This window comes from Lipophrys pholis (genome assembly GCF_963383615.2).
Source record: "Lipophrys pholis genome assembly, chromosome: 10".
NCBI lineage: Eukaryota > Metazoa > Chordata > Actinopteri > Blenniiformes > Blenniidae > Lipophrys > Lipophrys pholis.
The window spans coordinates 13,090,265-13,105,949 of record NC_137640.1 but is presented as its reverse complement, the minus strand read 5'-3'; the positions used below and the strand labels follow the sequence as shown (position 1 = coordinate 13,105,949).

General features: G+C 38.8%; 1 protein-coding gene across 1 annotated transcript in view; it reads right to left on the bottom strand.

The window, feature by feature from the left end:
• Window positions 1-15,567, bottom strand: part of sac3d1 (SAC3 domain containing 1) — a 56,628-nt gene extending 41,061 nt beyond the window's left edge. Inside the window, exon 1 of the mRNA XM_080472664.1 lies at window positions 15,466-15,567. The gene's annotated coding sequence lies outside the window, so the exon portion shown is untranslated. The remainder of the gene's footprint in view (window positions 1-15,465) is intronic.
• Between the last annotated feature and the right edge of the window lie 118 nt (window positions 15,568-15,685).

Sequence of the window (15,685 nt, the reverse complement as noted above, 5' to 3'; positions counted from 1 at the left end):
GTGTTATTGGATGACTGTTGGTGGTGTGATGGTTAGCACTCTCACTTCACCATGAAAATCTCCCTAAAATATGTACAGAGTTTTCTCCAGCTTCCCCATATATCTTACAAACATGTGTTATCTATCAATTGGTGACTGTAAAAATGCCAGTAAATGTGTCTCTGTGTCTCTTGCTGTCTATGTGTCTCTATGTTTGACCAGTGACGGGCCGGTGGCCTTTCCAGGATGACCCACAGTCATCTATAGGCAGCTGGGATCACCCGCAGGTCGTGGAATAATTAGATAGATAAAGTGATAGACGGTGCTATAGACCCGAAGGTGCCTGGTTTCAGCATGAGCAAAAGAAATGGAACCACGAAATCTAAATATCACGCTGATCAACTAAACAGATATGCATAGAAAATACTAACTCCAGCCTTCTATAAATCCCATGCCACTGAAGGAGGAGGCCAAATAGAAAACAAAACAATGAACTGAGTACAGAAGTAGTTGCTGGCTGCTGGATGAATGTGCTGATGTAAACATTATAACTCATCTCAATAGATTTGTGTATTGTATTTGCACCCTACAAGTCAGAAATCAGAACTAGCGGTACTTTAGCATTTAACTCGAACCACAGAACTGTTTATGTGCCGAGGTACAGTTGGCAGGCGCGAGGTGATACATTATCCCATGTGTCAGTTGTAATATGACAACCACAGAGAAAATTGGGTCTGCTTAATGAAGAAAACAGTATAGAGACTTGACAAAATCAAACTTAACAAGTACTGCATTTGAAGAAGATTGTATCCTTTTTTGTGGCTAAGTCCACTTCCTGTGTACACCTGTAATTTTAAATGGTAAATGGATTTCACTTTTATAGTATTTTTCAAATGTTTGAGCAGTCCCAAAGCACATCGTCAGTCACATTCACCCATTCACACCCATTCACACAATCAGTGGAGGCATTCGCCATGCAAGGTGCCTAATCCATCAATTGGGACCAATTTGGGGTTCAGTGTCTTGCTCAAGGACACGTCGATATGCGGACAGGCAGAGATGGGACTTGATCTTCTGATTGGGAGACAACCGCTCTACCAACCGCCCCCATTTTATCATTTAACAGTTTCTTCTTTTTCGCTAATCGTATGGAGGCTATTTGTTGATTTGTGTTTTCATCATGATTAGTTTGACGTTTCTAAATATATTTACAAATATATGAAATGGAGATATGTCATCTACACATAAAACAATGAGAGAAGAATAATTTCTTAATTAAAATTTTTTTTATTGAGTAATCATGTGAATGAAACGCTGTTTTCTAATTAAAATCTGAGGCGCTATATCTGTTAGCAGTTTTACACAGTATATACATTTAGTGAAAACCACGTGCATCTCAAAATCTAGAACATAATATAGCATCTTATTCAAACACTGGAACATCCATAATTATTTGCTAATTACAAAAGAAAATTAAGATATTTTACGACACTTTGTTGTATTTATTGTAATTTTAGAATATAAGTCATTAAAATATAAACTACCCAAATTCTATTTAGGATATCGTTTGATATTTAGAACAGAATAGATCTTAATTGATCCTTTAAAGTTTTCTTTTTGGAACCTCAAAACACACTTACACTCCGACATCCCTGCAGACACCAACGCTCCAACACTCAATAATAACAATATAACATTGAGTAATTTAATTTGTAAAACTGATTGAACAATTTAATATTTAATAGTGATAGCCCTAAATGTTTTCGGTCCAAACTCTTGGCATTTCAGAGGACTGTTTGGTTGCAATGTTTGTGTCTTTCCATGTTAATGTTACATCCTTTTCGAATGATTAATCCACACATAACGTAATATCTAGGTTTTGTTGGTAACTGTTTTGTCTTCTTTCATTTTTGTGAACACAAAAAAATGGCTTCTCTAATTTCATGAGCACGTTGTTGTTGTTGGATTAAAGAACAGATGTGTGTGTATGCATGCACGTGTGTGTGTGTGCGCGTGAGTGTGTGTGTGTGTGTGTGTGTGTGTGTGTGTGTGTGTGTGTGTGTGTGTGTGTGTGTGTGTGTGTGTGTGTGTGTGTGTGTGTGTGTGTGTTGGTTTGCTGCAGCGAGGGTGAAGAATGTTACTGCATATCTCATATTTTATGGAATCAAGGGTTGGGGTTACTTCACTCTGTAGACCTGCCGTCATTCAGTGCTGTGTGCGAGTAGAAACAGTAGATACTAGCTTTATGTAGAAACACTTTTTATGTCTCACAGACACACACACACATGCCTTTTGTTGACCTCTACTAGTCCTACTGGGCACCCCTGCTGTTTGTATAGTGTTTGTCAAGTTTATGGTTGCCAGGTCTAATGTTCTGTAATAACATATGTCTTTCACATTAGAACATGGGGGTTCCACGTTGGGGAACAGCGGAAAGATGGGGAGGTATATAAAAATAAATGGCCGTGAAGTGCAGAGGAAAAGGTGAAGAAGTGCAAGTGAAATAATTAAAACACTTTAAGTGTAGCAGTATTCTGAAGCGAATGACTGGGTGGGAAGGAACAACAGGGCATCTAAAGGCCATGCAACCACAAAAAAAAACCAGAGTGAAATGTAAGATTTGATAAGCCCCGATGGTTGGTGTGGGCCAGATCAAGTGTGCTGGTGAGAGGTAGGGAGCAGTAGGGGTATGGCTTTAGAGGGGCTATCGGGAGCAAAACATCTGCAAAAGCCATTATGGAGTGTGTATGTATGCGGCGTGACACTGTGTTTCTTTTGCCAGGCCTGGCTTGGGCCTGCGCAGCAAAACTGGGATCAAGTTTCGTCAGCATGCAGTGGGGGGCCGTCTCCAGTTGACGCGTGATGATTTAGTCAGGTGTGAGCGTGCACTTTCCAATTTGGAGGGAAATAAATTAGAAGTGATTTTTTATGAGGCCTCTGTCCCAGGCTGTCTCAAGGCACTCTCCGCCTCCTGCTGTGGACTGTCAGCCCAACTGATGTGTTTATAAAGAGGGCAGCAGTGGCCCATAAACACATGCGTGAACACATGTGTGCATCCAGACATGCTCGATGCGAACAATAGCATGTATGGAAAATACACATATGTTTGAACATATGTGAGATGCTCATCTTTGTGACTGTCTGTACAATGCAACTTTATTTTGCAAGCTGTGTAAAATGTCACTTTTTTTTTTATACATGTTTAATGTTCATCAAGCATGAGAAAATAGATAAAAAAAAAAAAAAGTCAAAACTATGGAAACTATCACAACCTCAGTGGATCAGCATTATCATAATTAACCTCTATCCAGACATTCCCTCTTTAAAGAATTTTACTATGAAGTAGAAGCACTGGTCCACATTTAAGTAAAACAGAGGACACAGGCATCTTAGAGGGAGGATGCAGAGCAGATCAGGCAGGGAGGATGATGGGTTTCTGAGGTGGAAGAGACGTGTTTGAGCTCCTCTGGGGTGGAGAAGCAGGAAATCCAAATCCCACCTGACCCCTGACCTCTGTTTAGTTATCCTTGCTACTGCTCCAACATATGTGTCTGACTGCCTTTACTAAACGATTGCTTGACTTGCCGAGTCTGCCGGACTCTGTTCGCACGTCTGTTTTTCTCTGTCCCGCAGTCTGTACATAATACACACTGTAGTACTACATGATCAGGCTACATCACACATTTAGACCCACTAATTTATCCAAGAAGCAGCAGATTTTTGGATTCTGCAAAGAAGTTTCAGTACCTGATAAAAGCATGCAGGCACAAAAAAGCAGAACCCTGTCCTTGGCCATAGCACTAACACTGTGTTACTCCTGAACTAAAAGACATTGGGTTAACAAATACAATTGTTCTCGAAGGAATTTCCACACAACACCGTCATGGAGTGTAGTGTCACAAATATGCAAGATTTACACCAGTCTATGGCAAGCCTACCTGCTGGGTTGTAAGAAAAGCAACTTCAATTGAATGCTTTTTGAATTGCAAACAGAAATGCAGTTGCTCATTGTCTGGGTACAAATGTGTTCCATTATCCAATCCAATCCAATCCAATGTATTTATAAAGCACTATTAAAAACAACTCAGTTGACCAAAGTGCTGTACAACAATATAAAAATACAATTATAAATACAACAATACAGTGGCAGCACAGAATACACTTTGAGCAGTAAAAGTCAACTTCAACACTGGTTAAAAGCCAAAGAGAACATGCGTGTTTTAAGATGTGATTTAAAAACATGATAGAGTTGACCACTAAACAGCAACATTTCTGCTTCTGCACCACTCTTGATTTTATTTATCTGACCAAAGCCTGCGGATGGCAACACAACATCCAGTGTGTCTGGCTGCTGTGTATTTGTAAAGTTAGGGTAAAACAAACAAACAAACAGACAGACGGACAGATGGACAGACAGACAGACAAAATTGAGTAGAAGTCTATAAATCAGAATGTGCAGAGGCACAGCTGAAAGAGAAGCAATAACTAAAGCAACTGAAAAAAGTAACAATTTTTGTTTGTATCCATTAGAAATGCAAGATCAACAGTATGCTGATAGGCTGACTATGACTATGGGACTGTACAGATATTCTGGGGGAAATTGCTGCCAAGCGGTTCCATTTATAATTGCAAAAAAATATGTAAATTTCCTTAAAATTGTAAGTTTGTTGTTGTTGTTTCTTTTTTAATTGAAGATTAAATATCATACTGAATTATCAACTTTTATATGTTTTTTTTTAATTCCACAGAAAATTGTCAGTAACACAATTTTAAGAGTAACAGAGTGAAGGAAAACGATGTGGTAAATCAAAAAATCAAACAACCAACAGAAATATCTATAAAATACTACACAAGTTGATGCTTAAGAGGACGCGATTAAAAGAAAATGCTGTTTTTTCTGTGCAGACATGCAAAGATATTGAGGACCCAAATCAACTGTTCATAGTCGAGCTATGATTGGAAGGTTGTCTATTTCAGTATGAGACATCTCTGCTTGTGATGGTGAGACAAGAGATGTAACAGACACTCTAGGCTAGGTAAGACTGTTTCCCTTTTTGCAAGTCCATCTGCAGGACTTTTTAGGTGACACATCTCAATCAAAGAATGAGTTAACATTTTGCAATTACAGCAATGCACATATTTGTGCAAGTGTACCTTAGATAAGTTGAGAACTGCTTTATATTCATTTGTGCACTTGAATATAGAAAGTGTGAGTCCTGCTGAACATTACAGACCTTGTAAGGAAGAATTTAAAGGCAAGTTAAGGACCGGGTTACACGAAGCAAAAACAACGACAAGAATGAGCGTTTAGCGTGACAGTATGTGACAGAAGCGTCATCAGCCTCATATGTGTGTGACCAGTGTTTACAGTTTAGCTGGTGTGATGAGAATGGATGCTGCTAAAAGTGCTTGTTTTTGTGTTTGTGTTTGTGCAAACACTTTTGGCTTGTTTGTACAGTATTCGCGATCACAAATGCTCTTATTTTGCCAAGGAACAATTGTATTTTTGAAAATGTAAAGAATGAAATGTCTGTTTTTGTAATGCCTGTCTATGAATAAACCTGGCCTAAATCTGAATTTGTTTCTGCACTATGAGATCTTCATGCACGATTCAGTGCAGCGACTTCATGTACTCTGGTTTCACTGTTAGCTAAGCAGAGAAATCATATATTTTAAGCACAGCACAAAAAACAATAAGGTTTAAGATCCAGATTGCCTCAACCAGTAGAAACCATATAGAAAAATTGTTGAATCGGACTGTATGGTGTCTACACTGTACAGGACAATGCGTTCTCCATTATGTTTGAACTTAAGCAAATTCTAGTATTCATTAGTTTCTTTCTGTCTCATGGCAAAGTTACGCAGGCTTAATGTGGTATATGCCGATCTGAAAGGTTGAAATGGTTTTATGAGTGTATCTTTCAGGTTAGGTTAGAATAATTACATGAATGAATGCTTTCAAGTTTAATATTGTTATTCAGAAACCTAATGTAACCAATTATGAACACCACGTGTACATGAGTATATCATAAAGTTGTGTCACAGCAGTTCTGCTGTGGTATTGCTTTCCAGATGTTAATTTTGCAGTAATGATTACCATGTGATGATTTTGGTTTGTAAAAATTGTGGTTTTCTTTATAGTCCTCTTGTTTTTTCAACCTTACAGTACATGTGGTTGTGTTTTTGTTTTTTGCTTCAAAAGGCTCTGTCATGAAATTCATATCAAGTCCGCAGCGAGTGTGAAGGCTTAGAATACAAGTCCGCAGTTTATTTAAGAAAATCCTTTTAGTAGCTTGCATATTTACTAGGGGACTGTGATCCAAATGACAGCCATCAGAGTCGTGTGAGCTCGCACAGCCCGCTCCTGCAGATGAACGTATGCAATCAGGAGCTTTTTACTGTGGAGGTCAAAGTCTCTTTCCTTTACGAGTTGTTGCAACATGAATAGGAGCACTGAGAGAGGGAGGGAGGGCAGGAGTGGGGAACTAGGTAAGGAGGGAAAGGAAGTGAATGGTGTAGTTTTTCTCAGCTATACTGCCTCTGAGCAGGGTGAGAGGTGGGGCCCAGGGGGCACTGGCTGGGTGGTCAGCAAGATTGCCGACCCGCGTGTGTGTTTATGTGTGTGTTAATGGCTGTGTGTGCATATAAGAAAGTCAGACTGTGAAAGGAGTTCCGTATGCTAAGTATTCAGCCGTGGGAATAATGAAAAATCATCTCATATTACACTCAAGGTTGTTTTATCCTTTTCTCTTTTCATGTCTTTCAATCAGTTTTCATTCTCTCGGCGTACTGCTACTATTCTTGTGTCATTCTTATTCCATACAAAGCTTAGACATGCACATTTTCTGAGGTTTTACTCTTTATGGCCTGCAGAATGAGGTGTAGACCAAAACGACTGCACTAATCGAGTGGCCACACGAGTCCTAAAACAACAGACTGTGTTAAGCCAAAATAAGTCATACCTCTGGACCATGGAAAATATCCAGACTTAATAAAAAAAAAAAAAAATGAAAAAGGAATCAAACAAAAGTGTTGAAGTTCACTATATGAAGTGAAGCCAAAGCCTGTCACTTCATATAGACTATTTTGAAGAAAAACACTGAAAACAAGAGCTATTTTCACTTTAGGAGGTTTTCAAGTGGGAAATACACAACTGTAGTCTCTTGCTGACACTCAAATGACCTGAACAATATCACCGTCATGTTTGCGTGGTTTGAAATTAGAGCCAACAGCTTAAGGACTGAAAAAAAGAAGCAGGCTGGCAGTGCTTAACCGCTACTCTAAATGCTCACTAAGAGTTGCTCATAGAATGTCATTTTAAAAACAAGTATAGTCAGATTCAATAGCTGCATAACTTTAATATTTTTTTAACCAAACTTGACATGATTACATTTTGTATTCAAATGGGATCCTTCCATTAAGACTTTCCTTGAAACTAAAAAAGGGAAATAATGTAGAACTGAGGAGGGTTGCAAATAAATATAGCTCATTGGATTAACTCACTTGTATTGTGGTAGGATTTCCATCCAATAGACTTTTGTAACCACAAGTCAAAACAAGTATGTCTGTGCACAACAATCTGATTTAGGTCCTTCAATTGTATATGTAGGCTTCCAAAGAACAAGCTGATACACTCCAGATTAAAAAAAAGTCCTATTTCCAATCAAAGACCTGTATGTTCATCAGTATTCTAGGATGACAGTTGGTGTTTTTGCAAAGATTTTGCATAATCATTCATGCATGACTGAGCTAAATCTTTTATTTACATTATCACAAAAAATGGAACATTCTGCTGCGTTTAGAAAATTACATCAATTTCACATCAAAATAAATCAGGGAAAGGGACAATAGTTTTGCTATATTAAGATTTCAGATACACAACCTTTATTACAATATCTACTTTTACAGATATATATATAATATCATAGAATCCATAGTTTTACTACATTGTGGTTAAATGTGTTAGAAATAGGAAATAATACTTTGTTAATAAAATTGACATAATAATTAGTTAATGCAAAATTGATATCGTTGATTTACTTGATATCTAAAAAATAACCAAAAAACTCTCATTGTGACTTCAGACAACCAATCCACATTTTATACAACACATTCAAGAATTGACTAATGTGTTGCAGTGTCAAAACTTCAACAATAGAAATAAATACAGTGAAGTATTACAGTTAAGAAACTAAAGAACACTAATACTTTCAAGTTCCATCAACAGAAATGCATCTTTGGATGACATTTAGGTCAGGGATGAGGGATGACAAGCCATTTGTCCCCAAGTTTAAGGCTTACTCTTACAGAAGCACAAGAAACCACCTTGTTTAAGTTTAGAAACAAAGACAAGATGATGAGATGGGAGGTCGCAGAAGATGATGGGGACGAATTGGACAAGGATAGTTAATTATTTATAGGTAGACATCAGTAATCTTTAAATTAAGCCAATAATGAAGTAGAGCCAATGAAGTGAGTCCACATGGCAGCAATGTGGGTTTTTTTAATTGTTAAAAGGATAAAAGCATACCTGATACCAGCAGAAAGGGCTTTGCAGTTATTAACTTAAAATAAAATATGTATAGATAATCCAATTTAAAATCATTGAAAGCCATTAAAGGCTTAAATGAAGAGGAATTCAGCTATATTTCTTTTTGTGTTGATTAATTTTTAAATAACCATGCTGGCTTTCCTGATTTTTAACCCATTAATGTGCTTGCTGCATCATCACGAATACAATCATTCTCTGAATAAAAACAGTCAATTCCCCAATGCAGTTTCACTACTGGCTGGCATCAGCAGACATGCATATAATATTTATCGCATAAGCAATGTTCCCTTCTATTGGAAAAAGTTGAATGTCTCTTCTGGGTTGTTTTCTATGTTGTCATGTGAATTTGACCTAAAAATTTGGTGACTAGAATTATAGAATGGAAATCAACATCAACAGCAACAGCAACAGCAACAGCAACAACAACAGCAACAACAACAACACAAGGCCATTGAAAAGAACCAAAGTTTATGTTTCAATACTTTCAGTCATTAAAGAAGTGGTGAACATCCCTGTGGTTACGTATAATTCTACAGCCTGGGTAGAATAAGAGCCACATAATAAGGGCAGAAATCTGTTTAAATTGTAGGAGGGACAATAAATAAAAACATTTCTCAAGAACAGTTTTTGAGAGGGATCAAACTAAAAAACTTGAAACAAATCTACTCCAATAACACATAGAAATGGATCCAGAGCAGTGAAATGTATCTAATAATTCAATGTGATCATATTATATGTAATGCGATAATTATATTTAAGTACTAACAATGTTTAGAACAGCATCCCTTATTAACGCAGTAGCCAGTATATAAACGTTTAAAACATTTAACTTGCAAGAATGACCAGTAAATATTTCTGGGCTCAATAAATCCTTCAAAGAACACCTTTAATGTGACATTTTCATAAACAAGCAGATTTGCATTTTTTACTGTCAGCGTTAATGAATGAATGAATGAATGAATGAATGAATGAGTTTAAATGTTTTTAAATATACTTGAAACGTAATTGTTTATTACCTTTTATGTCAATTTAATTGCAACTTTATTCATCCGGTACCCAAAAATTGCTGAGCTGTAGTTACTCTGTAACTATCAAAATGATTCATCACCTTTTCATCACCTGGTCTTTCATGAATTTGGCCTTCGTATCACGATGTTCATGTAATGTACCAAGTAGTACAAGTGTGCCAGGTTGCTGGGTGCTGCGCATACACTGCGACATCAACTGCTTTCTGATGACAACGTCAGCAAGTTACTTTAAATAGCTACTGTAAGAATCGGAGTTTGAGCAAGACATTTGTTTTCCTCTTTTTGATATTTAGATCGGGCAAATTCTTAGGAACGGCTTTAACGGTCGACAGGTCTCCCAAATCTGGGACTCTGCAAAAAAAATCAGGAACGTCTGGGCACAAGTTACTTGAGCGCCCCATCAAACAAGATAATTTCTCTTCCCTCGATGTGGCCTGTCTGTTGTCTGACATGTTGCAAAATACAGTTTTTCCTGAAGTCTCTTGTCCTTGATGTTTTCCACGGCTATTGCAACAGTGTGCAGAACTTAAAGCCTCATTGAAGAACAGCTAGCTGTCATCAAACACTACTAAACCTAAACACTAGCAACCACAAGCCGTCTTTCCTCTTACTCTGTTTCTACAGACCTATCGGCTTCCCACACCAGCATTAAACAAGCACACATGTTTTTGCTCCTTTTGGTATTACTGTCAGAAAGATTTTTTCATATCATCTCACTCGGCTTTTGTCTCTCAAGTCATCCACACCCTCCTTTGATCTCCTGATTCTTTTGTTTCACATGTTGCCTCTGAAGCGCCCCTTTCAGTTGAATGCACACATGATAAGCAGTGTACATAAGTTAAACATCAGAAGTGAGGCAATGCAAATTTATTAGGCTTTGATCCAGAGGGTTCATGTGTGACAAACTGTGTTTGGAAGAAGAGAAATCTGAACCTGGCAGGAGTGAGGGGATGGATCAACAAGATCAAGCGATGTGGGGTGAGAACATTCATTTCAGATGGCCCGGCCTGTGACAGAATTGGTCCTGCATGCTGTTTTCTACTGAGCGCCGGTGTCATGTTCACAGGTTCCATGTGTTGTAAAGTCAGAGTGGTTTTGGCACGGGTGGTGACGCCGGCTCCTGTTCTGAGAGTGAACCCCGTCCTGCCCAGCACATGGTGGGCCACATAGCCAGGGTTAGGAGTGAGGGTGTTGACAACGCTGAAGCTGGAAACCTAACCTAGATCTGACACTGAATACTCAGTCTGCCACTTCATGTTCCCCTTCACAAACATAACCTCCTCCTCCCTCTTGTAAATGTTTGTCTTTTTCTACCTGTCGATCTTTGTCTTGAACTGCATTCCTTTGTCCTCTAAATATTTCTTGGATTTAGACATGATTCACATGAAATTATTTCTTCGGGTGTTTTATTACCTTCCATGGACATTTGTCTCTTCCTAGTTGCTGTAAGTTCATACCGTGCGTCACTGTTCCATCGTAAAGCTACACAAAAGCTGTATAACTGTGCATCATCAAATCGTAAAAGTGAAATAATATTTTCACTTGGAAAAAAAGCACTTTGAATGTTGGCTAAGTTTCTGTGAGTTAGTCAAGCCACCCAGCGTAATTTCTGTTCCCAATGGCCTCACTAATTGGACTAAGTCATTGTTTAATACAAAAATAATGAGACGGACTGGTGAAAGACATATTCCAATGTAAACGGAAAGACAATGATGACCTGGGAGTCATCATTTCATGATATCTATCCCATACAAAATTGTGCTAACTGACAGGGAAAAGAGATGCATATCGTCAGTGAGGTGACTGACACTATGCATTTCGTTGTAAATACACTCTTGGGTGACTGTAGAGTGCAGGGAAGAGAGTCGAAACAAAACCGTCAATGTGGGGGGCACTGAGGAGGACTGGACATCCCAACCAGCTGCAGTGGGCAAGGTCCTGTCTCTGCCCGATTCCAGGCATCACCTGCATAACTGTGGACGAAATCATGGTTTCTGATGCCTGACAGTGATGGTGGTTGTCCAGGTACAACTGGTGGCAAGGATTTATGTTTACTGGTACTGTAAACAGTTGATAAGGGCAGCCTGGCTTGGCATTTTATTCTGCAGTAGCTGCGAATTGCTGTTCTATTGGTATCGAAAACTGATAAGGTGTGAAATACAACACCTCATGTCACAACTATGTTTGTTTGTGCGCGTGTGTGTGTGCGCGTGTGTGTGTGTGTGTGTGTGTGTGTGTGTGTGTGTGTGTGTGTGTGTGTGTGTGTGTGTGTGTGTGTGTGTGTGTGTGTGTGTGTGTGTGTGTGTGTGTGTGTGTGTGTGTGTGTGTTTCTCTCTATATGAGCACCAGCTTTGTGAGCCAACACATGGATGACTGGAAAAAAAGGACAGATAGATGAACAGTTTGGAGTTTAAGTGATATCAAGCAAGTGGGGCAGTATGCAGCAGTACGAGGGTGGATATGAGGAAATCACTGACGAGAGACAAGCACTTCCAAGAACTTCACTGCTTTTCAAGCAGTGCTGTGAAAGCATAGGGCTATGGCATGAGTTAATGTTTAATCAAAATACTCAAAGTACACTTTTATATATATTGCCCCATCATTGCAAAGTCTGCTGACAATAAAACTGCGTTATGCAGAAAAAACATCCTGCCTAACATCTACTTTTATCACAAGCACTAGTAACTCCGTCTGTCTTGGTTTATTAGACTCTAAACAATCAATACTTTGGGTTGTATCTCTAGAGTGCCTCTTTTATTCTGTTGCTCAGCTGCTTTAGCTCTCTCAGCAAAAACAAAAACAAAAACAAAACAACAAACCTGTTGTACACATGTAATATCAAACATTCTACACAAATACTCGAGGTCTTACATTCTCCGAATGTACCGTTTTGCATTAGCACACAAGTGGCTAAAACATGAGGCATTACGTGCACTAACCCTCTCAAATGCATATCCTGCACAAAGCTCGCTCACAGCGTCCTTTCATTAACCACCCACACTTTGCATTTTTACAGATTCACAGATTTATGTAAAGATGAGCTGTTTCCATACATTTTGTTACTCATTTGATCAGAATATATAAATGCCCATACAAATACATGGTATTATCGCCAAGAGTTTTCCGTTTGCTTGCCCTGTAGCAAAAATATATTTGAAACAAGGTCAACAGCTTTCCGTGTGGTAAGTGTAGAAATGAAAATCCAAACCACTGGTTTATACATTAGTGCTTCAGTAAATCACTTAGAAATCAGAACTTTGACCTTGCGCAAATCCACACACGAGGGACTTTTCTAAATGAGGATCCTGATCACTTATCAAGCCTGAGTTTGTGTTGTGACATGGAGAGGAAGCCATAACTGCTCACTATCTTAAGATAATCCCCAAGATGGCCCTTCTCTCATCTCATCGCCTCCTCTTGTGCTTAATGAGACATCTTTTCCTCACACGTCTGAGGCTCTCGTTCGATTAGCTAATAAGGTGCCGTTGTACATGCTCTTGTGGCTAATGATTCATGTCATGTATAAACACTCAGAGGCAGGGTGAGGACAAGCCATTCAGCACATAGAATTTATGTTTAAATGATTAAAAAAAGTCACTTGGGGATAGCAAAATGAAATGTTCAATGGAATTTCCCAAGACAATCCATATTTGTGACATAATTGGCCATCACATCTGTGAATAACCTGTTATTGTACTTCCCAGAAAAGCAAATTGTCATATTAAGCTGCCTTATACACAGTCGTCACAGGGTTTTGTATGCGTGATAAAAGAAATTGCAAGGCTTACAATGAAGAGGCCATTTAACTCACTGATAGAAGTTCCCTTTCTGGCTATCGCAGTGTCAGTCTCAGCTTTGAGATCATTGGAGAGCAAGTCAAGCTTCCTGCTCTACACTATTATACTTCACTGCTCCTTCAATGACCCTTATGTTACGTATGGATGTGCACTGAGTTCACAGAAAAGTGCAATCTTTCTATGTACCTCTTAAACTGGATTCAATTCAGAAACTACAGTTCATATGATTCTTTCTTCAGCCTTAGCAATAATAATAATATCTTAATGGGGAAAAAAACTACAATAACTGAAGGATGATAAGCAGAATGATGACATTTAAAGGGAACTTTTGGGACATTATACCGTATAAAAGAGATCAATTTCATTGCATCCAAATCAGATCAACTGGACTTGGTCATATGTCTTGGAAAATTTACTTAAACTGATGAAGCCTCTTGGATAAGGAAAAAAACATCTTCCAAGACATAAGACCAAGTCCAATCGACCGGATTAACTTGCTTCTTACCTTAACATCAGAAATCTTACAAATATCTTATCTCACAAAAAAGAATATGTATAACATAAATATGACAAAGTTACTACAGTCACAGTCATCGTTCATACTTTCATTCAAGCAGATTAACTCGAGTAATGTGGATAGAAAATGTATAAGAATTGTGGAAAAACACTATACGAATTTGCTAAACATGGTTACTTTGGCTCGGTTCGTAGAGTGGTAATCTCTCAATGGGAAGGTTACAGGTTTGATTCCCCATCTTCGCCTGTCCACATGCTGAAGTGTCCTTGAGCAAGACTCTGAACCCCAAATTGATCCCAAATGGACGGACTGAGCGCCTTGCATGGCGGCGGCCGCCATTGGTGTGTTAGTGGGTGTGTGAATGTGTGTGAATGGGTAAATGTGATTAAAAGTGTAAAACGTTTGGGGGACTGCTCAAGTGGTTGGAAAAGTGCTCTATAAGTGAAATCCATTTACCATTTACTCAGCACACTGGCCACATTAATGTACTTGGAGAAGTTTGTGGGTATAACTTATGTTGGTCTCTACAAAACTGTTAAAATCTTTGCCATAAGCCACACTTCATGAGTTTTCAGAAAAAAAATTTTCATACCTTCTACACATTTTTTTCCCCTGTAAATTCCCTCACTAGCAACATGGCCACAATCTCCGATGATGCCGTCCAAGTTTCCCATCCCACTGATTAGATCGTTAAATATATGTTTTGGTGGAAAAAAGGATAAAGACAATTGGTAAATTATAGCTGTCTTGCATTTAAATGTGAGGTGCATGATCTCAGTGGTTCTGCTTCGGACATTTTTGGGAAATTGAAAACAAACATCTTTCAAAAAAATCTTCAGATTCTCAATATCTTTAAAATCCACCTTGACCTCTACCTTGGGTTTCAATGCTTTCCCTTGTGGCCACACACACATGGACATTCGCTCATGCACACACTTGTAGAGTTACAGAACAAGAACAACAGTTTGCGGTGGAAGTAGGTTGGCAGTTGTAAAACACGAGGACTTTGTGGTCCACAGTGCAGTTGGAAAGACAAATATTATTTTTTTTATGAGCGAGAGAGGTCTTGGGACAGACTGCATAAAACACCTTAATGATTGAATGGCTGAAGTATTAAACCTGAGCTGTTCTACTGTCTGACCTGGGTTGACACAAACACAGACACACACACACACACACACACACACACACACACACACACACACACACACACACACACACACACACACACACACACACACACACACACACACACACACACACACAGAGGCTATTGTTGGAGTGAGAGCTCAGTTATGACAGAATAATCATTGCATCTTAGTCATATGATTAGATGACCTAATCATTAAATTGAAGTATAATGAGTACTTCTGACCAACATTCTCCAACATCCACAAACTGACCAAACGGTAAAAGCCTTTTTGTTTTTAACTCTGTAAGCGTTCCTTTTGTGTCTTTGTAAAGTCTGCGTCTCTTACATGTTTGTCTTTTCCTGTTTTATGTTGAAGTCACCTGTCTTGTCTGTGTCTTCACACACTTGTCTTTCCTGTTCACCCTCCTTCTATGTGTCTGATTGGTGTTGATGCGTCTCACCTGTATCTTCCCTTCCCCTTGTGTATTTAAGCTCCTTTTCCTCTCGATTCGTTGCTCGGTCGTCATTTGAAGCTTGTCTCGTGACTCCAGCTCTTTCCTTGTGAGCTCCATTGATTTTCTCGTGTTTGGACTTCTGCCTGGTTGATGACTACTCGCCTCTGGATTGCGCTTCTGGTTTTGTACGCCCTGATGTTTAATAAACTCTGTGAACTGGCTGATC